The sequence below is a fragment of the Bombina bombina genome, chromosome 3 (genome assembly GCF_027579735.1).
Source record: "Bombina bombina isolate aBomBom1 chromosome 3, aBomBom1.pri, whole genome shotgun sequence".
Lineage (NCBI taxonomy): Eukaryota > Metazoa > Chordata > Amphibia > Anura > Bombinatoridae > Bombina > Bombina bombina.
The window spans coordinates 27918214-27943619 of NC_069501.1; the positions used below are offsets into that span (position 1 = coordinate 27918214).

Here is a 25406-nt window from a genome sequence, read left to right on the forward strand (position 1 = left end):
AGTTATGGAGCAGCAGTCTTTAGACCGTTGCTTTATAACTGCTGTTTCCGGCGAGCCTGAAGGCTCGCGCGGAAACAAGGGGAACAAGGGCTATCCGGCCCTTGTTAAATCTACCCCAAAGTGTTCAGCTTAAAACATCAGCATATTTTTCACATAACATAATAAACTATAATAAACCAAACTTAAAATGGAGGAATAAAGACAAAGTAAAGACAAAATGGTGTCAGTATTGTTATATATATATATATATATATATATATATATATATATATATATATTCTTACATTCCACCTTTTTATTCTAACAGAATAACATACTATCACCTAGATTACGAGTTTTGTGTTGCGGTTTTAACGCTGAAAAAATGGTAATTTCCGGAAAAAAAACAGTAACGCAGCCATTACGTGTCTTGTCGGTATAGCTGTACTGCAAGCATTTCAGCCTGTAACGCAACGTCAATCCTGCACTCAAAAAAATGACGTTTTTGCGTGGGATTTCCATAGCGCCAGTAACACAAGTTGTGCGGTGAGCCTAAAATGATTGCATTACAGCCTATACCGACACAAGCCATTCTGCAATCTGAGACCAGTAGTTATGAGTTTTGCGCCACAGAAATGTTTCACAAAACTCATAACTAAACTGTTACAAAGTACAATAATACCCATAAACTACTTATTAACCCCTAAACTACCACCCTCCCGCATCGCAAACACTATTTAATACGTATTAACCCCTAATTTGCCGCCCGCCCACATCCCCGCCACTATAATAAAATTATTAACCCCTATTCCGCCGCTCCCAGACACCGCCACCACTAACTAAACCTATTAACCCCTAAACCGCCAGTCCCCACATAGCCACTACTAAATAAACTGTTAAACCCCTAAACCACCAGCCTCCCACATTACAATATCACTATCTTAAAATAAATAAAAATTTACCTGTGAAATAAAAAAAAACTAAGTTTGAACTATAAATTAACCTAACATAACTATTATACTAAACTATTATGCTAAAATTACATATTAAATAAAAACTAACGCTACTAAAGAAATTTAAGTCTAAAATAAAAAAAAAAAAAAAATACTAAATTACAAAAAATAACAAACACTAAAATACGAAAAATAACAAACGAAATGATCAAAAATAAAAACAATTACACCTAGTCTAATAGCCCTATAAAAATACCCCCACCCCCCAAAAAAAACCCTAGCCTACAATAAACTACCAATAGCCCTTAAAAGGGCCCTAAGAAAATCAGCTCTTTTACTTGTAAAATAATACAAAGACCCCCCCAACAGTAAAACCCAACACCCAACCAACCCCCCAAAATAAAAAAAATAAATCTAACAAAAACCTAAGCTACCCATTGCCCTGAAAAGGGCATTTGTATGGCATTTGCCTTTTAAAGCATTCAGCTCTTTTACATAAAGCCCAAACCCTAATCTAAAAAAAAATCCCACCCAAAAAGATTTTAAAATAACCTAATACTAACCCCCGAAGATCTACTCCCAGTTTCTGAAGTCCGGACATCCAGGAGGCAAGAAGTCTTCATCCAGGTGGCGAGGTCTTCATCCATCCAGGTGGCATCTTCTAGCTGTATCCCGGGTCCATCCTTGAAGACATCTGGCACGGAGCGTCCTCTTCATACGGTCACTGCCATACACTGAATCTTCAATGCAAGGGAACCTTTTCAAAATGGCGACCCTTGCATTCATATTGGCTGATTTGATTTTTTTAAATTTAAATCAGCCAATAGGATGAGAGCTACTGAAATCCTATTGGCTGTTCAAATAAGCCAAAAGGATGAGAGCTAATGAAATTCTATTGGCTATGCAAACAAATAAGGTGAAACTTTAACACACGCTATAATTTGCGCTATAACTTTGTAATGCTCGTGGGATATTCCACTATCAGACTAAACTTGGCTAGTAGTCTTGTTATTCCAGTGTAGTCTGTGACGGCAATAGGTAGGGAATCCAGCCGTAAGGCAATTTAAGGGTAAATCAATAGAGTAGTCAAACAGGCAGAGTTAATCAACGGTAAAGCAATCCAGCAATTCAGGGGTTAAGGCAAGCAGTGTAGTCAAACCCGCAGAGTACAGCAACAGTCAATCAATACAGCAATTCAGCATACAGATATACAGCACCTAGGATCACAAGAAAAAAAACACCTATACTTGGGCACAGGTGAGAGGGACTGAGGCCTTTACATAGCGAAGACAGGACAGGTGGTGATGATGTCATCACCATGCTGCAGTTACACTGCTGTATCCCTAGCAACAGGAGATGTGCCTGTGTCCATGGCAACTGCCACAGCAGAGCAGAGAGCAGCGACAAAGACCGCTGCTCCAAAATATGTCCGCTTGCTCTGAGTACGATCGGGTTGATTGACACCCCCCTGCTGGCGGCCGATTGGCCGCGAGTTTGCAGGGGGCGGCGTTGCACCAGCAGCTCTTGTGAGCTGCTGGTGCAATGCTGAATACGGCGAGCGTATTGCTATTCAGCAAGGTCTGGCGGACCTGATCCGCACTGTCGGATCAGGTCCGCCAGACCTTGATAAATACGGCCATAGGCTTGATGGAATGTGCAGCATGAAGTCTGGAGACCAAAGATGGAGCATGCACATCACGGGCAGGAACCCAGGAATGATCTGCCGTGGAGTAACCCTTCCAGTGTACGAGGTACTGTAGTTGCCTGTGCCTGTATCTGGAGTCCAGGATCTTAGCAACCTCATACTCAGGGTCACCATGAACATGGAGTGGGGGAGGAGGTGGTTGGAGCTGAGAATATCTGTTCTTGATGTAAGGCTTGAGTAACGAGATGTGAAAGATAGGGTGTATGCCCAGGGTTCTGGGCAAGGCCACTTTGTAGGAGACAGTCTTTTAAGGAACTTGTAGGGGCCAATAAACCTAGGCCCTAATTTATGACTGGGTTGATGTATACGAATATGTTGAGTAGAGACCCAAACATGATCACCTTCCGAAAAAGCACAAACACAAGCTCTATTATGATCAGCAATCCTCTTTTATCTGGAGACAGCTGAACATAACTGAGAGCGAATATGTTGCCAATGAGTAGTGAGGTTAGTAACGTGTCGGTCTGCAGCAGGAATCCCTGTGGACTGAGCAGAAAGAGGAAAGACACAAGGTTGGTAACCTGCTGCAGCTTGAAATGGAGAACATCGTAAAGAAGAGTGCCAATGAGTGTTCTTTGCCAGCTCAGTTAGGGGCAACAAGTCAGACCAGTTGGTATGGAGAGAATTAACAAAATTTCTGAGATAGGCTTCGAGATCTTGATTCACTCTCTCAGTCAGCCCATTAGTCTGAGGATGGTAGCCGGAAGACAAGGAAACGGTGGTTCCAATAAACTTGCAAAGGCTCTACAAAAGGCAGAGATGAATTGTGGACCTCTGTCGGAAACAATATTCACGGGAATGCCATGAAGTCATACCACATGTAACAGAAAAAGAGACGATAACTTTTGGGAAGATGGCAGTTTCTTTAAGGGTACAAAATGAGCCAGTCTGGAAATCGATCTACCACAACCCAGATAACCGTATGATGGTCAGAAGGAGGGAGGTCCACAATGAAATCCATTGTTATGTGTGTCCAATGTTGTTTGGGAATGGACAACGTTTGGAGTAAGCCCGGAGGCAAGAATCGAGTAGTCTTATTGGCAGCACAAGTCGTGCAGGCTTTCACATAATCTAGAGCGTCGGTCTTCATGGTAGGACACCATACATGCTTGGAAAGAAGCTTAAAAGTTCTTGTTAAACCAGGATGTCCTGAAAGTTTACTATCATGAGCCCAGGATAGCACAGGGGTGTGTAGGTTCAGAGGTACAAATAAGATATCGGGAGCCGCGAGGGCTTCAGGAGGCTTTCTAGGCTGGGCATGTTGCAGTCTTTGAAGAAGAGAGGTGTTAAGTTGAGAAACCACACAGGAGGGGGTATTATGTGTTCAATAGGAGCCAATTACGCCATTCAGTCAGAGCCATCTTAATGGCCAAGAGTTCACGATTACACACGTCACAGTTCTTCTCTGCAGGAGTAAAGCGCTTGGAGAAAAAAAAAAAAGTCTACAGGGTGCAACTTGGAGGATAAAGGATCCCTTTGAGATAGGACTGCTCGAGCTCCAATCTCGGAGGTGTCAACCTCTTAAGTGAACTGCAGGTCAGGATCAGTATGGCGGAGCACAGGAGCAGAACAAAAGGCCTTTTTCAGGTGAGAGAAGGCATCCACGGCTTTGGGAGGCCAGTTTTTGTTTAACTCAGTGTTGATCAACTATTTGGGAGTTTTTTTATAAACTTGCGGTAATAATTAGAGAACCCCAATAATCTCTGTAATTCCTTTAATGAGGTGGGTTGAGGCCATTCCAGGACTGCGGTGAACTTAGAAGGATCCATGACAAAACCCTCCTTCGAGATAACATAGTCAAGGAACTGGATCTGAACTTGGTCAAATTCACATTTCTCTAGTTTGGCTACCAGGGAATTGTCTCTGAGGCGAAGAACCTGTCTCACATGTTCATGATGCTTCTCAAGGGTGGAGGAGAAAATAAGGATGTAATCCAGATAGACAATGACAGTGTGATTGAGGAGGTCACGGAAGACATCGTTGACAAATGCCTGGAAGACATCAGGGGCATTACACAGCCCAAAAGGCATTACAAGGTATTTGTAATGCCCTGATCTTATGTTAAAGGCAGTCTTCCATTCATGCCCTGGAAATATATGAACAAAATTATATGCCCCATGTAGATTCAACTTAGTGAAGTAGCGAGCATTCTGGAGCGAATCATAAAGTTCAGTGATTAACAGAATAGGATAGCGATTCTTGATAGTGAGGTTGTTAAGGGCTCTGTAGTCGATACATGGTCTGAGCCCACCATCCTTCTTACTGACAAAAAAGAAGCCAGCCCTGGCAGGAGAAGAGGAAGGGCGAATAAAACCTTTAGCTAGGTTTTCTTGAATATACTTCTCCATGGCCTTGGTTTCAGCTTTGGAGAGTGGATAAGTCCTCCCTTTAGGAAGTGGGGCTCCAGGAAAGAGGTCAATCTTGCAGTCGTAAGGACGGTGGGGTGGCAGCACATCAGCTGCTTTCTTTTCAAACACATCAGTAAAATCCACATAAATTGAGGGAAGGCTTGAAGGGGTCTGTAGGCTGGCAATGGGGATGTGGCGTAATGGAGTAACTTTAGCCAGACAGGAGTGGAAGCAGGATGTACCCCAGGAGGTCAACTGTCCCTCAGTCCAGTCGAACTCTGGATTGTGTATATGGAGCCCAGGAAGACCAATGATTACTGGTTGTGCTGGAGAATGAATGACATTGAACTGCAACTGTTCGGTATGAAGGACTCCCGCAGACATGGTTAGGGGTGCTAATTCAAAATGGATTAAACCTGATCCAAGGGGAGTGCAATCCAGAGCAGTTATTTTAAGACAGTGTTTTTTCTGCAGAAGAGGTAATCCTGCCTGAATCATGAAACGTTGATCCAAAAAATGTCCAAGTGCCCCTGAATCAATAAAGGCCTGAGTGTGGACAGAATTTTGAAAAAAGGAGAGGGTAACAGGTACCAGGATTCGAGAAGATTGAGGAGACTTAGTAATGACCATGCTTAGAGGTACCCCAGTTTTATTCTCTAAGTATTGGCTTTTCCCGGCAGGGTATCACAGTTCTTTAGCTGGTGGGAGTTAGAACCACAGTAGAAACACAGTCTCAATCTCCTTCTTCTCTGTCTTTCAGATTCTGTGGGTTTGAGGGAGGAGAGATCCATGGGTTCCTCTACTGAGGTAACTGGAGGTGCTGAAGGGGTAGAGGATTGTCTAGAGATCGGATGAGTAGGAAGACAGGAAGGAAGGATTCTATGAGTTCTGTCTCTCTCAGCTTGTCTCTCCTGAAAGCGAGAGTCCAGGGTAATACAAAGTGCTATGAATTCATCCAGGGAATTAGGGACAGTAGCCATTAATGATCACCCTGTGGCACTACAGTCAGTCAGCAGCTCCCACCCCACCCAGGCACTGTGTGCATACAGTTGGAGCAGCAGAGCAGTGTGTGGGTACATGTGCTGGAGGTGAAGATTGCGACTCACTCAGGCTAGGCGAGTGAAGGAGCCGGAGGCAAGCAAATTGGACTACAGGCAGCCACATGCCACAGGCTAAGGTTCTGTTTTTAAATTGTTCTACATTTTTTTTAAACCCCCGTGTATAAAGTTATTTTGTCACACGTGAGTGTAGCTGTTGCCTTAAAACAAGTGTGTCTAAATGTGGGTGTCATGCTTTGCGGGGGCAGGGCTTATAGTTAGGCTCTAGCCTAGGAGACAAGATTGCTGGAAAGCATGCGCTGCTGTGTGTTGAAGTTGGACCATCCTGCAGCTACAACCAGAACTCTAGAAGTGCAAAAAAACAGTTTAGCTTTGCCTTGGGTGTACCTGAATAGGAATTTAAACCTGGATCATGATCCCTGCTGCAGCTTCATCATGTATGGTGCTGCCTATTATTATTTACGTTGCATGTGAGAGGACAGATTGAGGCCCATTTATCAAGCTCTGTATGGAGCTTGTGGGCCCGTGGGACCACTGCTCTATAACCCTGTCCGCCTGCTCTGAGCAGGCAGACAGGAATCGCCACAATTCAACACGATCGAGTACGATCGGGTTGATTGACACCCCCTGCTGTCGGCCCATTGGCCGCGAGTCTGCAGGGGGCGGCGTTGCACCTGCAGCTCTTGTGAGCTGTTGGTGCAATGCTGAATACGGAGAGCGGATCAGATCCACAAGACCTTTAATAAATAGGCCTCTATGTATCTTGCTGCAGGGAACATGTTACGGCAGCTTTATAAGCCCTGTCTGATGTGCCCTGGTTGGTAGTTTCACTATGGCAGTACATGTGCATATGATTTATTACTGTTTCTTCTCTTATGACCCCTGAAAGCACAATTTGCAATAAATTAAAGCCTAAGAGCTGAAGATCCGGACAGCCTGCTACCGAGAGAATGTCAGGAATGCAATCCTTAGTCTCCTTCAGATCGGTAGCAGGCTGTAACTTTCATTTTCTCCTTTGCTCCTGGGAGTCCAATTGTAGATATTTGCATAAGAATATGACTGGACATTTAAGCAGGTAAATATATATATATATACACACACACACAGTATACATACATATTTATATATATTTTTATTTCTTTTTTATTTTGAGGTCAAATATATATTTAATAATCTGTAATCAAGGCAGGTAAGAGGCAAAAAGGTACAAGTGTTATTTGTGATGTAGGGTCTTTCTGATGATGTGTGCTTGAGAGTGTTGGAATATAGATCTATATCTGCAAACAAGTTTCTTGCAAAAAACTTCCATTTTTGTTTGTGTTTGTGTCCCTGGTCTGTTTGTGCATCTGGGCTGTGTCATTCCAAAGTTTCACTTTCTTGTTGAAAAAAAAATGCAATATTGCAATGCACAAAGTAAATATTTTTTTTTATTATCATTTACACTTTGCGTTCCCCCCTTTAGATGAATACTTAAAGTATTAATCTAAAGGGGGGAAGTCAAAGTGTAAATGATAATAAAAATATTATACTTGTTACTTGTGTTGGGTTAAATATTATTTTTCTTTAATATAAATATAGGGATTCATCTAGCTCCAATCTTCTGGGGGCCTGGGGCTCAGTAATTGAGAAACACACACACACGCACTGTCTCTCTCTCTGTCACACAAACACACACTGTCTCTCTCTCTGCCACACACACACACTGTCTCACTCTCTGCCACACACGCACAGTCTCTCTCCCTGTCACACACGCACAGTCTCTCTCTCTGTCACACACACAGTCCCACACGCACAGTCTCTCTCTCTGTCACACATACACAATCTCTCTCTCTGTCACACACGCACAGTCACTCTCTCTGTCACACACGCACAGTCACTCTCTCTGTCACACACGCACCCTGTGTTCCAGGCAGGCAGACAAAGCATGTAATAGTGTCTGTAGTTCAGTGTGAATTAACACTGACATGCAGCACAAATAAAAGGAAACAAAAAGGCTCTTTATATAGAAATTAAAAACTTGGCAGGGGAGGGGCTTATGAGGTGGGAGGAGCACAATAGGTGGGAGGGGCAATAGGGTGGAGCATAAAGGGGGTGGGGGCCCTGCTACACTTTTACCCAGAGGCCCTGGTTGGTCTCAGTCCGCCCCTGGTGTGCATGTGTGTGTCCCCATGTGTGTGTGTGCATGTGTGTTTGTGTGTGTGCGTGTGTGCATGTGTATGTGCGTGTGTATGTGTGCATGTGTCTGTGCGTGTGCATGTGTGCATGTGTCTGTGTGTGTGCATGTGTGTGTGTATTTGTGTGTGTACATGTATGTGTGCATGTGTGTGTGTGTCTGTGCATGTATGTGTTTGCATGTGGCTATCTATGTTACTGTTCCAAATCTTGAATTTCAGGCCTACTAATGTGTATTATATTCATTAGTCCTATTGAATAATTTGCAAAATTCATTAGTCGGAGCTGTTCTGATATGAATTGGGCAGAACCTGTCTTAATCATATAAGAACAGCTCTGACCAATGTATTAATCAAGTTATTTAATAGAAGTCTAGAATCCAGATTACAAGTGGAGCGCTATTGTTAGCGCGAGGAGCGTAAACGTGATAGCGAGATTGCGGTGTTCATTGAGCTCCCCATATTTTCTATTGGTAGCGTTGTGCGTTAATATGCCCTCTCAAATGCATTTACCTTTTATTTAAAAAAAAGAGTTTGTCCGGAGTAACCCTAACACTAAACTACACTATGAACCCCTAAACCGCCACCCCCCACATCGCAAACTACCTCTTTACACTATTAACCCCAAACCTCCACACACCTCCACACACCCCCACCGCAAAGTAAGCTTCTACACTATTACCTTCTTAACCACCAGCCCCCCACAACACAAAGTCCCCACTACACTATTAACCCCTATTAACCCCTAAACCGCCAGTCCCTCCAACGCAAAATAACCCACTAATATCTAAACCCTCTAACCTAAGCCCCACTAAGTTAAACCAAAATAGACTAACCCTACCAAAAACAACAACCTACCATTATCAACCCCCCTATCATTATTTAAATATAACCCTATCATTAAAAAATACAAACAAATTACTAAAAATAAAAAAGAGTTATGCCTATTCTAAAAACACGAAATAAAAAAAGACCCCAAAATAAAAAAATATCATATTCTAAAACTAAACTACAAATATCCCTTAAAAGGGTGTTTTGCAGGGCATTGTCCTAAAATGATCAAGCTGTTTTTAACGAAGAAAAAAAAATTAATACACCTTCTAAAATTAACCCCCCTGAAAAATAAAGGTAATTAAGCTCTTTAGCCTCCCAGAGAGAAAAAAAATCCATAATCTTAAAAAAAAATACCCCCCCCCCAAAAAAAAAATATCTAACACTAAAAAATGCCCAAACAAATGCAGTGCACTTTTTAGAGTATTTTTTTTAGATAGTTTTTTTTGGGGGGTTGTGGGGGGTTAAAAGGCCAGTATACACCAATTTGCATTTAACTGCATGTAGAAGACACTACTCTAAAGAATAATATGCACAGATACTGATATAAAAATCCAGTATAAACTGTTTATAAACTTACTTAGAAGCTCCCAGTTTAGCACTGTTGAAAAGGAAGCTGGAAAGCCCACTGCAAGCGCTTCTATAGCAAAAAGAGCAGACACTCGCCGACTTCCTCTGCATATGAAAAGACTACACAATCAGGAGCAAGCTGGAGCAGGCATACATTAGTATTCTTCTAAAACTTTGGGGCTTAGTTAGGAGTCTGAAAATGAGCACAATGCTATTTAAAAATAAGCAAAACTATACATTTAAAAAAAACAAAAAAAAAACGCTGTATAGGCTATATAAATGGATCTACCCAATAACAAGCGTGAAAGAACTGCTGCTCTAAATTACCCGCTGCTCACAGTGACAACCTAGTTATAATCAAAACTGCTTACCGCATCTGTTATCCCATATGTTCGTGCTTAACTAAATAAGGTTGTCTCACCTCGGCTCCTTATATATCATCTGCGAATTATAGCCAGCTTTGAGAAACCCCTTACCGGGTATCAATGTGATATCTTCCACCTTGGTTTACATCAGCTGTGTATAGCTCCGTGTCTCCTGTTTGGCGTCTCACTTGACCTCTATGTCACATGATCCTTTCTCTGCCAGGAGACTTCCGCAATTGCGCTGTCAATGGAGTTGATGTGATAGTGTCACTGGTCTCAGCAGCTACAGTGGAACTAACCCGGAGCCCCCACGGGTCTTAGTGTAATCCGCTGTTTAACTGTGTCCGGTCAGCACTCTCCAATGCTGAATAACAAATAGGACAAAAAGTACCAGTACAGTATTGTTAAAACTTCAATGTTTATTCCAAATTGGTAAAAATGGCTCACATGACGATTAAAAATTATGGCACAGACTTGCCAGACTAGGCTGACGCAATTGTCCCTCTCACCTGTGGAGCTTTCATACACTCCCTCACATTCTAATTGGTTAATGCAAAATCTGTGCTCACTATTACCCTTGACATTTAAAGAGACAACAGGCTACATTTGAAACGTAAACCTCTACCACTAAATCATGGGTATTCCTAATACAAAGCATTTAATATATACTGTGATATTGTACAATTACATAATTCACTGTTTAAATACAGCAGTATAGCAGTTCCATTACAGACCACTTAGTAGAGTTTTATGAAAATACTAAATGCACATATGATTATCACACTATGTACAAATTCTAGCTCTATTTTATATAATGTTCTATTAATAAACTATAATGCTCTTTGTGACCCCATTAATTTACGGATTCTGGTTGGATCACTGCCAATAATTTATGATATCCCCCTCTGATTAAACATTCAGACAATGGTGGCTCAATAGTGGTCAAGGACAAAACCTTCTATGTAGAGGAAGCATCAAGACAGCTTCAAGATAGGGATGTATACGATATTCTGACCGCAAACCCTACAATTAACTTTCAGGCAGAATTGAGGGATGTGTTCGAGTTGAAAGTGATGGTTCTTATGACCTTCGAGTACCTGTATGTTGATGAACCAGTGACAACGATCTTTCATCACTTACCAAAGGTACATAAATCCATCATTAATGTAAAGGGACATCTAATCGTATCGGGGGTAGGCTCTCTATTTTAAATTTCTCCAATTGGATTGAATCCCTACTCCAGCCCCTCATGTGGAAGATTCCATCCTTTCTTAAAGACACCAAACATCTGCTAAACCTAACTAACAACTTGGTATGGCAAGGTGAATATAGCTGGTTAACAGTAGATGTGGTAGGCCTGCATTTAACCATACCACATGCAGAAGGAATAATGGCCATGGAACGCTTTGTTTCTAGAAGAAATGTAACAATTGGTAATCTAAGTTCCCCTAGTTCTTTAAAAAAAACAAAAGAGAAAAAGTAGTTGGCTTACCTGTAAAGTCCACTACAGATGTGGAGCACGAAGCTGTATAGCGAGTGAATGCACACAAATAATTAAGGTGTTTCAATCATATAATACCCAAAAGGTATATGACTGCAATTTTTGTACTAATTGCCGATCTGAATATGCCATATACATGATTACTTGCACAGATTGTAGGGTTCAGTATATTGGGTGCACCTCACGGGAAACAAGGGTGAGAATAAGAGAACACCTAAATGATATAGAGAGAGGTAAGGCAGTTGCAGGAGCAGCCAAGCACTTTATACATAAACACCAAAAAGATACTAGATCATTCACATGGGTGATTATTGATCTGATTACTTCCAAACCAAGAAGAGGTAGTAGGATAAATGAGTTATTCAAAAAAGAAGCATTTTGGATCTTTAAAATGAATACACATAGGCCCCATGGAATGAACATAGAGGGGGATGTCATAAATTATTGGCAGTGATCCAGCCAGAATCGGTCAATTAATGGGGTCACACAGAGCATTATAGTTTATTAATAGAATAAGATGTCAATGATGAACTAAATGTAATATTATATAAAATAGAGCTAGAATTTGTACATATTGTGATAATCATATCATGGGGTCAATTTATTATTGGCCAAATTGGGCCAATTCACCTTACAGCATATCATGTCCGCCAGACTTCAATAAATTGACCCCTATATGTGCATTTAGTATTTTCATAAAACACTACTAAGTGGTCTGTAATGGAACTGCTATACTGCTGTATTTAAACAGTGAATTATGTAATTGTACAATATCATATCATAGTATATATTAAATGCTTTGTATTAGGAATACCCATGATTTAGTGGTAGAGGTTTAAAGTGATGGTAAAGTTAAGCACTTACACTTTCTAGCCCATCTGTATTACAGCTTAGTCGCTATTTTTTTACATCCTCAATATTATTATTATTATTATTATTATTATTATTATTATTATTATTAAGAGATCGCAATTTTAAAAATTGTCTCTTACTGTTGCTTGTTCCTCCCATCTGCCACTTCCTGATCCGATATCGCATTTGACTAGATAGCGGTCCCACCCACTCCCCATGTCACAATTCAAGGCTCGCTCCCATGAGACAAATTTTGTGCATGAGCAAAAAAATCGGACCGTCGTCTACTAGACAGAGTTGCACATGCTTGTCCATATCGTTTTGCAGATGCAGATTACTTGTTAAGGGATTTCCCTATTGAAAATAATATGCATGCATAAAACGGGAGCGCACAGTGTTCCAGCCGATGAAAAATAAATTTGCGCATGCGCTATTGACTCTGTGGGCGGATTGCAAAACGTGAACGGAGTGTAAAAAAACAAACAAAAAAAAAGGGTTGAATATATGCCAAAAAATAAATGACTTTTGAAAACTTATAATTTTATTTACAGAATAAAATTTATAAAATGATGAATTAAACATATTTATTTTGATAGATAATAATGTAACTTTACCAACACTTTAAGTTTCAAATGTAGTCGATTGTCTCTTTAAATGTCAAGCGTAATAGTGAGCACAGATTTTGCATTAACCAATTAGAATTTGAGGGAGTGTATGAAAGCTCCACAGGTGAGAGGGACAATTGTGTCTACGAATAAGGCTTTTGGGGCTGAAATGCGTCAGCCTATTCTGGCAACTCTGTTCCATCATTTTTAATCGTCATGTGAGCCATTTTTACCATTTTGGAATAAACATTGAAGTTTTAACAATACCGGTACTTTTTGTCCTATCTATATAAATGGATCATCTACAAAAACATAAATTATGCTTACCTGATAATTTTATTTCCATCGAGGAGAGTCCACGGCTTCATTCATTAATAGTGGGAATTAAGAACCTGGCCACCAGGAGGAGGTAAAGACACCCCAGCCAAAGGCTTAAATACCTCCCCCACTCCCCTCATCCCCCAGTTATTCTGCCGTGGGAACAAGGAACAGTAGGAGAAACATTAGGGTATAAATGGTGCCAGAAGAGAATATTAAATTTAGGTTCGCCCATCGGAGATACGAGCAGAGGCCGTGGATGGAAATAAAATTATCAGGTAAGCATAATTTATGTTTTCCATCTAAAGGGGAGGAGAGTCCACGGCTTCATTCATTTCTAGTGGGAGCATATACCCAAGCTCTAGAGGACACTAAATGAAACTGGGAGGGTAAAAGGCGGACCCTTAATCTGAGGGCACCACAGCCTGTAGAACCTTTCTCCCAAAAACAGCTTCTGCAGAAGCAAAAACATCAAATTTGTAAAACTTAGTGAAGGTATGCAAGGAGGACCAGGTAGCCACCTTGCAAATCTGCTCCATAGAAGACTCATTTTTGAAGGCCCAAGATGAAGCTACCGCTCTAGTGGAATGAGTCATAATCCTCTGAAGAGGCTTATGTCCCACCGTCTCAAAGGCCAAGCGGATCAGGCTCCTCAGCCAAAAAGACAAAGAAGTAGCAGAAGCCCTCTGACCCCTGCACTTCCCTGAATACACAACAAAAAGAGAGTTAGATTGTCTGAAATCCTTTGTGACCTGTCCGGCTTGGATGAAGACTTCTGCCCATCTAGAGGACCACTTCTGGCCAGTTGGGTGAAGACGTCTCATGGTAGGGTGATCTTCAAGGGGTTAGTGTTAGGTTTTTTTAAGGGGGGATTGGGTGGGTTTTAGAGTAGGATTGGTTGAGTGGGTGGTGGGTTTTAATGTTGGGGGGGTATTTGTACTTTTTTTCTTTACAGGTAAAAGAGCTGATTACTTTGGGGCAATGCCCTGCAAAAGGCCCTTTTTAAGGGCTATTTGTAATTTAGTGTAGGGTAGGGCTTTTTTTATTTTGGGGGGATTTTTTATTTTGTTAGGGGGATTAGATTTGGCGTAATTAGTTTAAAAATCTTGTAATTATTTTTTTTTAAAAATAATTTTTTTATTGAAGTTAAAGCATAGAGTAACAAACACGATTCGCCCTGAGGCCAAAGTTACATCAGAGTAAATAATACATTGTCTATAAACTGACTTTCTTAGAAAAATACACATGCAACAATATAATTACATATCAAATCTTAACATGAGGATAGACAAAAGTTTAGGCGAGGTGAAATATAACTTCATTTTATGTTACATTATTAACAAATAATCTCCGCAGTACTATGAAAAACAATCAATAGAATATCAGAGTCAGGGGTATCAGGCTGTGGAGATTTAGCTTATGCGTCAGCCACTCTTGGGCTGAGATATATAGGGGGGGGGATATTCAGCGGGTAAGCACCGCTATATGTATAGGGGAGATGGTGGAGAGGCGGAGAGGTGGGGGGGGGGGCGGAGCCTTATATGGGTATGAGTAGTTTAGGGTGTGTGATAGGGGCTTAGATTGAGGAACACAAGGTTTGCATTTATAGACAAAACCATACAAAAACAAAACAAAGAAAACATCTTAGGATCTAATAGAAAGCACAAACAACTAAAGGTGAACTGTAAATTTCCTCCAGGTCAGTAAGTAGCAATGACAGCAAACATAGATGTGACACTATATCAGCCTTATTACTATAATAATACTGCCTAGCTGGTTCAGAAAAATTAAGCTGGACTATAGCAGGGGGGTTCAGATCTTCTTCAAGTCACGTAGACACACATAGGTCACAGACTTAACAGAGCCCACTATTTAGCAAGGCAGTGTAGGTGCGGTGTGATCGTCTAAGATACTTCTAATATGTGAGACAAACCTATTAGTAAAAAAATACCAGATTATAAAATAAATTATTACGACCCAGTACTTAAGGTTATTAGACTTCATTCAGGATACCAATAGTCCCCTAACATGGAATAGGCAAGGTTTAGCATTATTAGCTAATAGAGATAAAAAAAAGGGCTATGCATATATTAAGTAGGTCTCTCGTGGTAGGTAAGTTGATTAGACTATGTCTGACTAAAGTAGCAGGTAAGTTGAGTGCTCTTAGGTCCATAGCGTTACAGAACATAAGGCTAGCTATATATCCACATATTTAGGGCGGGACGCAGTTCAGGCTTCTAAATATAATGCTAGCCTTCTGAGGAGGGTTATTATCTGGACAAAGCTCTGTCAGGAACGCTTGTGGCCTATTAGAGAATCCTGGACACTATTATGGCTATAGTAAAGATTGCTGCTAGTACATATATAAAAAGGGCAGCAAATGACATGTGCAGTTGGATAAAATATTAAGCTAAGGAAGAGTTAGTCGTTAGTTGGATTAGGTGATGGGGAGCTTAGGGTGGCATAGTAACCTTTGAACATATAAACATGCACCTCATGTACTACAGCTTAGGCAATAAAGGCAGTTATCACTAGCATTCCGAAACTAAGGGTACTAATAATGTAAATACTATAGTAGCACTGTGAGGGAGCTTCCTGATACATACAAAGAGGGAGTGGTTATAGCATAAAGCCAGTGCCAGTTCCTTCAAATAAGCTACCATGTTAATGTAGTTATACTCAGGCATAGGTGTGAGGAAATCTAAATAATCTATTTAACTTAAGTAAGGAAAGTTGCTAAGTACCCAACAACAATAGATTGGAATGAGATAGGACAAGCACAACATGACATAAGATAGAGTGTACTATGTGTTAGTAGAATATCTGTCTCATATGAGAAATAGAACATAAACATGCCTTATATGAGAGGCAATAGACACTGCATATCCTCTCACTGAGTAGTAATTGTATAACATTTCTTAACCTTATGTATATTAACATATGCAGTAGAGTAACTCATAGTCTAATATTGACCATCTAGATAGAACCTGTCACGCAGTACCTTGAATATATTCAAAGAAAATTTGCCTAGTCTTTATGTAAAACCTTAATAGGAAAAATATAGCCTAGTCTTCAGATGCAACAAAACATGGAGCATAAAGATTAAAATAAAGAATATTGAATATTTAAAAGAGAATAATGAAAAATAGTACATAGAAGCACTACATAAGCTTATAGTTCTATTATATGGGTACAATAAAAAAAATAAAATGAGACCACAAATTTGAGCATCATACTAAACAGTCGTCATTAACAGGTTTAGCGTGAATGATTGGAGCAGAACCGTCCTCAAATCTGGGTTAGAGTGGTGTGTGGTCTAGCCGATACCCAGTTTGTAGGGCCTTAAGTAAAGTAACTTGAGGTGTTGAGAGTCCTCCTCCACGGGAGGGTTTCCCTGTGCCCGAGCCGCATCCAAGCGACCGGTCAGTCCGCTCCGGTTACAAGCCAAGGACCAGTGAAGCTCTCCAAGTGTTGTGATGTGCAATTTTAACCTAGTTAGTTGACCATCCTCCACATTCTGCTGATTGTGTTCTGGAAGTGCCATAACACCTGACTCTCTTGCCACGCGGGCTGCGGGTGGTAATGTGGTATGCCCCTGGACTGTTTCACAAGCAGCTTCACTTTTAGCGCTAGTTAGCGGGAATATATATGTCATCGGTGTTAGGCATGTTAGGGGCACTGAGTTAGGTACACTTGAGATGGTCAAATCTCTATACTCAGTTCTCACTTCATGTCCCTCCATTTTACTCGAGGAGAAATTAAAGGCATCCTTTATCTCCTGTTTAAGGGAACTTGTGTGGCTGTCTAATGAGGTGATTAAATTATGCAGCATAGAGATTAGCTGGGACTCCATAGTGAAACAACACCAAAGTCTGTTATAAGCAGTTTGCTAATGAGATCGTGAGTTGCGATTGTGAGAAACTGCTTTACCTCAAATATAACTGTCCATCTCTCCTCAGTTCATAAGCATAAGTGGCGTGACTATAGCCGTTTAAGTGTTAGAATAACTTAGTTGCCAGGGCGCCTGTACATTAAAAGTATCTGTACCTGTTGCGCTTCTGCGTCGGACCTTAGAGCTCTGTAGTGTCTTTTCTTGCAGGGTATAGAGGCGCCTTCTCCTTCACTGCTGCTCGGTGGTGTCTGTCAGTAATGGCGCTCTTTCGCGCCTTTCTATTAGCAAGACGCTTATGCGGGCATATCACAGAGGTACCTATGATGTCGTTATACTTCCATCTGTCACTTCGTATACACTCCCTCAGTCAGCCGTTCTGTCCATGGTAAGCCTGGGTAGTAGATAGTACAGTCTTTGGGGCCGGCGCAGCTCGGTATTCTGACCCAGTTCCACTTGCAATATGGTCCCAAGCAGGGAGTATGGTCTGCAAACCACCGCTTCAAAGTTAGGATAGTTCTTCACTGAAGTGACTTAGTAAATGACTTAGGCCTAGATTTGGAGTTCGGCGGTAAAAGGGCTGTTAACGCTCCGCGGGTTTTTTTCTGGCCGCACCATAAATTTAACTCTGGTATCGAGAGTTCAAACAAATGCTGCGTTAGGCTCCAAAAAAGGAGCGTAGAGCATATTTACCGCAAATGCAACTCTCGATACCAGAGTTGCTTACGGACGCGGCCGGCATCAAAAACGTGCTCGTGCACGATTCTCCCATAGGAAACAATGGGGCAGTTTGAGCTGAAAAAAAACCTAACACCTGCAAAAAAGCAGCGTTCAGCTCTTAACGCAGCCCCATTGTTTCCTATGGGGAAACACTTCCTACGTCTGCACCTAACACTCTAACATGTACCCCGAGTCTAAACACCCCTAACCTTACACTTATTAACCCCTAATCTGCCGCCCCCGCTATTGCTGACCCCTGCATTACACTTTTAACCCCTAATCTGCCGCTCCGTAAACCGCCGCCACCTACGTTATCCCTATGTACCCCTAATCTGCTGCCCTAACATCGCCGACCCCTATGTTATATTTATTAACCCCTAATCTGCCCCCCACAACGTCGCCGACACCTGCCTACACTTATTAACCCCTAATCTGCCGAGCGGACCTGAGCGCTACTATAATAAAGTTATTAACCCCTAATCCGCCTCACTAACCCTATCATAAATAGTATTAACCCCTAATCTGCCCTCCCTAACATCGCCGACACCTACCTTCAATTATTAACCCCTAATCTGCCGACCGGAGCTCACCGCTATTCTAATAAATGTATTAACCCCTAAAGCTAAGTCTAACCCTAACACTAACACCCCCCTAAGTTAAATATAATTTTTATCTAACGAAATAAATTAACTCTTATTAAATAAATGATTCCTATTTAAAGCTAAATACTTACCTGTAAAATAAATCCTAATATAGCTACAATATAAATTATAATTATATTATAGCTATTTTAGGATTAATATTTATTTTACAGGCAACTTTGTAATTATTTTAACCAGGTACAATAGCTATTAAATAGTTAAGAACTATTTAATAGTTACCTAGTTAAAATAATAACAAATTTACCTGTAAAATAAATCCTAACCTAAGATATAATTAAACCTAACACTACCCTATCAATAAATTAATTAAATAAACTACCTACAATTACCTACAATTAACCTAACACTACACTATCAATAAATTAATTAAACACAATTCCTACAAATAAATACAATTAAATAAACTATCTAAAGTACAAAAAATAAAAAAGAACTAAGTTACAGAAAATAAAAAAATATTTACAAACATAAGAAAAATATTACAACAATTTTAAACTAATTACACCTACTCTAAGCCCCCTAATAAAATAACAAAGACCCCCAAAATAAAAAATTCCCTACCCTATTCTAAAATACAAATATTACAAGCTCTTTTACCTTACCAGCCCTGAACAGGGCCCTTTGCGGGGCATGCCCCAAGAATTTCAGCTCTTTTGCCTGTAAAAAAAAACATACAATACCCCCCCCCCAACATTACAACCCACCACCCACATACCCCTAATCTAACCCAAACCCCCCTTAAATAAACCTAACACTAATCCCCTGAAGATCTTCCTACCTTGTCTTCACCATACCAGGTTCACCGATCCGTCCTGGCTCCAAGATCTTCATCCAACCCAAGCGGGGGTTGGCGATCCATAATCCGGTGCTCCAAAGTCTTCCTCCTATCCGGCAAGAAGAGGACATCCGGACCGGCAAACATCTTCTCCAAGCGGCATCTTCTATCTTCTTCCATCCGATGACGACCGGCTCCATCTTGAAGACCTCCAGCGCGGATCCATCCTCTTCTTCCGACGACTAGACGACGAATGACGGTTCCTTTAAGGGACGTCATCCAAGATGGCGTCCCTCGAATTCCGATTGGCTGATAGGATTCTATCAGCCAATCGGAATTAAGGTAGGAATTTTCTGATTGGCTGATGGAATCAGCCAATCAGAATATAGTTCAATCCGATTGGCTGATCCAATCAGCCAATCAGATTGAGCTCGCATTCTATTGGCTGATCGGAACAGCCAATAGAATGCGAGCTCAATCTGATTGGCTGATTGGATCAGCCAATCGGATTGAACTATATTCTGATTGGCTGATTCCATCAGCCAATCAGAAAATTCCTACCTTAATTCCGATTGGCTGATAGAATCCTATCAGCCAATCGGAATTCGAGGGACGCCATCTTGGATGACGTCCCTTAAAGGAACCGTCATTCGTCGTCTAGTCGTCGGAAGAAGAGGATGGATCCGCGCTGGAGGTCTTCAAGATGGAGCCGGTCGTCATCGGATGGAAGAAGATAGAAGATGCCGCTTGGAGAAGATGTTTGCCGGTCCGGATGTCCTCTTCTTGCCGGATAGGAGGAAGACTTTGGAGCACCGGATTATGGATCGCCAACCCCCGCTTGGGTTGGATGAAGATCTTGGAGCCAGGACGGATCGGTGAACCTGGTATGGTGAAGACAAGGTAGGAAGATCTTCAGGGGATTAGTGTTAGGTTTATTTAAGGGGGGTTTGGGTTAGATTAGGGGTATGTGGGTGGTGGGTTGTAATGTTGGGGGGGGGGTATTGTATGTTTTTTTTTACAGGCAAAAGAGCTGAAATTCTTGGGGCATGCCCCGCAAAGGGCCCTGTTCAGGGCTGGTAAGGTAAAAGAGCTTGTAATATTTGTATTTTAGAATAGGGTAGGGAATTTTTTATTTTGGGGGGCTTTGTTATTTTATTAGGGGGCTTAGAGTAGGTGTAATTAGTTTAAAATTGTTGTAATATTTTTCTTATGTTTGTAAATATTTTATTATTTTCTGTAACTTAGTTCTTTTTTATTTTTTGTACTTTAGATAGTTTATTTAATTTTATTTATTTGTAGCAATTGTGTTTAATTAATTTATTGATAGTGTAGTGTTAGGTTAATTGTAGGTAATTGTAGGTAGTTTATTTAATTATTTTATTGATAGGGTAGTGTTAGGTTTAATTATATCTTAGGTTAGGATTTATTTTACAGGTAAATTTGTTATTATTTTAACTAGGTAACTATTAAATAGTTCTTAACTATTTAATAGCTATTGTACCTGGTTAAAATAATTACAAAGTTGCCTGTAAAATAAATATTAATCCTAAAATAGCTATAATATAATTATAATTTATATTGTAGCTATATTAGGATGTATTTTACAGGTAAGTATTTAGCTTTAAATAGGAATCATTTATTTAATAAGAGTTAATTTATTTCGTTAGATAAAAATTATATTTAACTTAGGGGGGTGTTAGTGTTAGGGTTAGACTTAGCTTTAGGGGTTAATACATTTATTAGAATAGCGGTGAGCTCCGGTCGGCAGATTAGGGGTTAATAATTGAAGGTAGGTGTCGGCGATGTTAGGGAGGGCAGATTAGGGGTTAATACTATTTATGATAGGGTTAGTGAGGCGGATTAGGGGTTAATAACTTTATTATAGTAGCGCTCAGGTCCGCTCGGCAGATTATGGGTTAATAAGTGTAGGTAGGTGTCGGCGACGTTGAGGGGGGCAGATTAGGGGTTAATAAATATAACATAGGGGTCGGCGATGTTAGGGGTAGCAGATTAGGGGTACATAGGGATAACGTAGGTGGCGGCGATTTGCGGTCGGAAGATTAGGGGTTAATTATTTTAAGTAGCTTGCGGCGACGTTGTGGGGGGCAAGTTAGGGGTTAATAGATATAATACAGGGGTCGGCGGTGTTAGGGGCAGCAGATTAGGGGTACATAAGTATAACGTAGGTGGCGGTCGGCAGATTAGGGGTTAAAAATTTTAATCGAGTGGCGGCGATGTGGGGGGACCTCGGTTTAGGGGTACATAGGTAGTTTATGGGTGTTAGTGTACTTTAGGGTACAGTAGTTAAGAGCTTTATAAACCGGCGTTAGCCAGAAAGCTCTTAACTCCTGCTATTTTCAGGCGGCTGGAATCTTGTCGTTAGAGCTCTAACGCTCACTGCAGAAACGACTCTAAATACCGGCGTTAGGAAGATCCCATTGAAAAGATAGGCTACGCAAATGGCGTAGGGGGATCTGCGGTATGGAAAAGTCGCGGCTGAAAAGTGAGCGTTAGACCCTTTAATCACTGACTCCAAATACCAGCGGGCGGCCAAAACCAGCGTTAGGAGCCTCTAACGCTGGTTTTGACGGCTACCGCCGAACTCTAAATCTAGGCCCTAGTAAGTAGTAGGAGAGATAATAAAAATAAAACAAAACAAAAAAAAAAGGCTTTTACACTCTTAAATATAGTAAAATTAGCAAAATTATGCAGGAGCTCTGGCACTTTACATCCGTTCAGTTCTCAGGCTAGCTCCGCCCCCCAAAAATCTTGTAATTATTTTATTATTTTCTGTAATTTAGTGGGGGGGGTTTCGTACTTTAGATAATTTTATTTAATTGTAATTAATTGTATTTAATTTAGTTAATTTATTTAATTATAGTGTAGTGTTAATTGTTAGTTTAACTTAGGTTAGGTTTTATTTTACAGGTACTTTTGTCTTTATTTTAACTAGGTAGTTATGAAATAGTTAATAACTATTTAATAACTATTCTACCTAGTTAAAATAAATACAAAGTTGCCTGTAAAATAAAAATAAACCCTAAGATAGCTACAATGTAACTATTAGTTATATTGTAGCTATCTTAGGATTTATTTTATAGGTAAGTATTTAGTTTTAAATAGGAATTATTTAGGTAATTGTAGTAATTTTATTTAGATTTATTGTAATTATATTTAAATTAGGGGGGGGTTAGGGTTAGACTTAGGTTTAGGGGTTAATAACTTTATTATAGTGGTAGCGACCTTGTGGGTGGCAGATTAGGGGTTAATAAATGTAGTTAGGTTGCGGCGACATTGGGGTGGCAGATTAGGGGTTAATAAATATAATGTAGGATTCGGCGATGTTGGGGGCAGCAGATTAGGGGTTCATAACTATAATGCAGGTGTCGGCGATGTCGGGGGCAGCAGATTAGGGGTTAATTAATTCAATATTAGGGGTGTTTAGACTCGGGGTTCATTTTAGGGTGTTAGGTGTAGACATAACTTTTATTTCCCCATAGGAATCAATGGGGCTGCGTTAGGATCTTTACGCTGCTTTTTGCAGGTGTTAGTTTTTTTTTCAGCCTGCTCTCCTCCATTGATTCCTATGGGGAAATCGTGCACGAGCACGTTTTACCAGCTCACCGCTATCGTAATCAGTGCTGGTATTGAGGTGAGATGTGGAGCAAAATTTTGTTCTTCACTCACTTTTTTTGCGGTTAAGGCCGGGTTTCCCGTAATACCAGCTCTGTCTGTAAGTGAACGGTGAGCTTAAACTGCTCGTTAGCACCGCACAGCCTCTAACGCCAAACTCGTAATCTAGGTGATTGATAATAGGAATAAATTAAAAAGTTGCTTAAAATTGCTGCACTATCTGAATCATGAAAGAAAAAAATTGGGTTCAGTGTCCCTTTAAGATATAAACAGAGAGTTCATTTATAAAAAACTTTGTTTGTTTCTCAGTGTGAAATCACTTGTTATGCTCCTATATAATAATTAACTGTAGTGTCATTCTAATAAATCACTCAGTGGCCCTATTAATCATGGGTATCAGACAATATTGTCATGGTAGGGGTGTGTTTGCCATTGGAAAACATATTCACACACCACAATCCCCCCCCCCACCCCGGTAAACCACTTATCCCTCTCGAATCTGGTCCATAATGTATAGTGTAGCCGAATACAACCCCATGCAGACTTACCAACTGAACGCTAGACATGTGCGACGCTAAAAAAAATGTTTCGTTTAGTTTTCATTAATTAAATAAATAATTTTGTTTCTGCAAATTAGTTAAGTAAAATCGTTTTTTCGGATCCGTTCGTTTTTCGGATCCATTCTATATTCATATGCATTATTCTATTCTAAAGTTTAGAATAGAATAATGCATATGAATAAAGAATGGATCCGAAAAAATGAAAGGATCTACACAAACTATTTAATTTAACATAACTCATTTGCTGGCAATTGCAGAAACAAAATTATCTAAAACCGCAACAGCCACCCACATCGCTGACACTAAATAAAGCTATTAACTCCTAAACCACCATTTCCCAACATCGCCAATACTAAGTAAATACTAAATAAAACTTTTAACCCCTAAACCACCATTCCCAAACATCGCCAACACTAACTAAACCTATTAATCCCTAAACCGCAGTTCCCCGACATTGCCAAAACTAAATAAACCTAACTCTTAAACCTAACACCCTCTAACTTTAACATAATTAAAATAGATCTAAATTAAAGTTAAAAATAATTAACTAACTACCTATTTAAAAATAAATACAAACTTACCTGTGAAATAAAAATAAAACCTAAGCTAGCTACAATATAACTATTTACTAACTACCTAGTTAAAATAAATACAAACTTACCTGTGAAATAAAAATAAAACCTAAGTTAGCTACAATATAACTATTTACTAACTACCTAGTTAAAATAAATAGAAACTTACCTGTAAAATAAAAATAAAACCAAACATTACAAAAAAAAAACCCTCCAAAATAAAAAACCCTAATCTATAATAAACTACCAAGTGCCCTTAAACGTGTCTTTTGTAGGGCATTTCCCAAACATTTACATCACTTTTGCAAAAAATAAAAACAAACACCCCCTAACATTACAAACCCCCACCCCCCAAACCAACAAACAAAAAGAACCTAACTAAAAAAAACTATTTACCCATTGCCCTGAAAAGGGCATTTGTATGGGCATTGCCCTGAAAAGGGCATTCAGCTCTTTTACTGCCCTTAAAAGGGCATTCAGCTCTTTTTCGGCCTATTAAAACCGTAATCTAAAAAAAAATACACCCCCCAAAAAAAACTAAAACTAACCCCAAAATCGGTACTCATAGTTGCTGAAGTCCGGCAAAAGATCTTCATCCTGGCGGCTCCATGTTTATCCATCACGGGACCAGCATCTTCTTCATCCCTGCGGCAGTGAAGTGGTGGATGCGCGGAGGCGGAGGTCAATAGGAATGCAATGGTACCCCAATATAAAAGGGGTAGCTTGCATTGAATCCTCAGTGTGCAGCAGACGATCACATGAAGAGGACCTCCACGTCAGACCGATGGACCTCCGCCTGGCCCTCCGCCTCCGAGAATTTGCGACCGCTCTGCCACCGAAGGGATGAAGAAGATGCCGGTCCAGCGATGGATGAACATGGAGCCGCCTGGATGAAGATGCTTTGCCGCTGGCATGAAGATCTTTCGCTGGAAATCAGCAACTGTGAGTACTGATTTTGGGGTTAGTGTTAGGTTTTAGGGCATTTTTTGTAATTTTTTTTTAGATTAGGGGTTTTTTATGGGCCAAAAAAAGGTGAATGCCCTTTTAAGGGCAGTAAAAGAGCTGAATTTAAGGGCAATGCCCATACAAATGCCCTTTTCAGGGCAATGGGTAGATTAGGTTTTATTTAGTTAGTTTTTTTTTATTTTGTGGGTTTGGGGGGGTGGGGTTTGTAATGTTAGAGGGGGGTGTTTTTTATTTGTTTGCAAAAGAGCTGTTAACTTTAGGACAATGCCCTACAAAAGGCCCTTTTAAGGGCCCTTGGTAGTTTTTTATAGAAAAGGGTATTTTTATTTTAGGGTGGTTTTTTTTGTTTTGTTTTTAAACGGGGTATTAGAAT

The 25406-nt window shown here is 40.3% G+C and overlaps 1 protein-coding gene across 1 annotated transcript in view; it reads left to right on the forward strand.

Annotated features, from left to right (window-relative positions):
• The window catches only part of LOC128652810 (butyrophilin-like protein 10), a 203017-nt gene that overhangs the window by 161205 nt on the left and 16406 nt on the right, over nt 1–25406 (forward strand). The window lies entirely within an intron of this gene.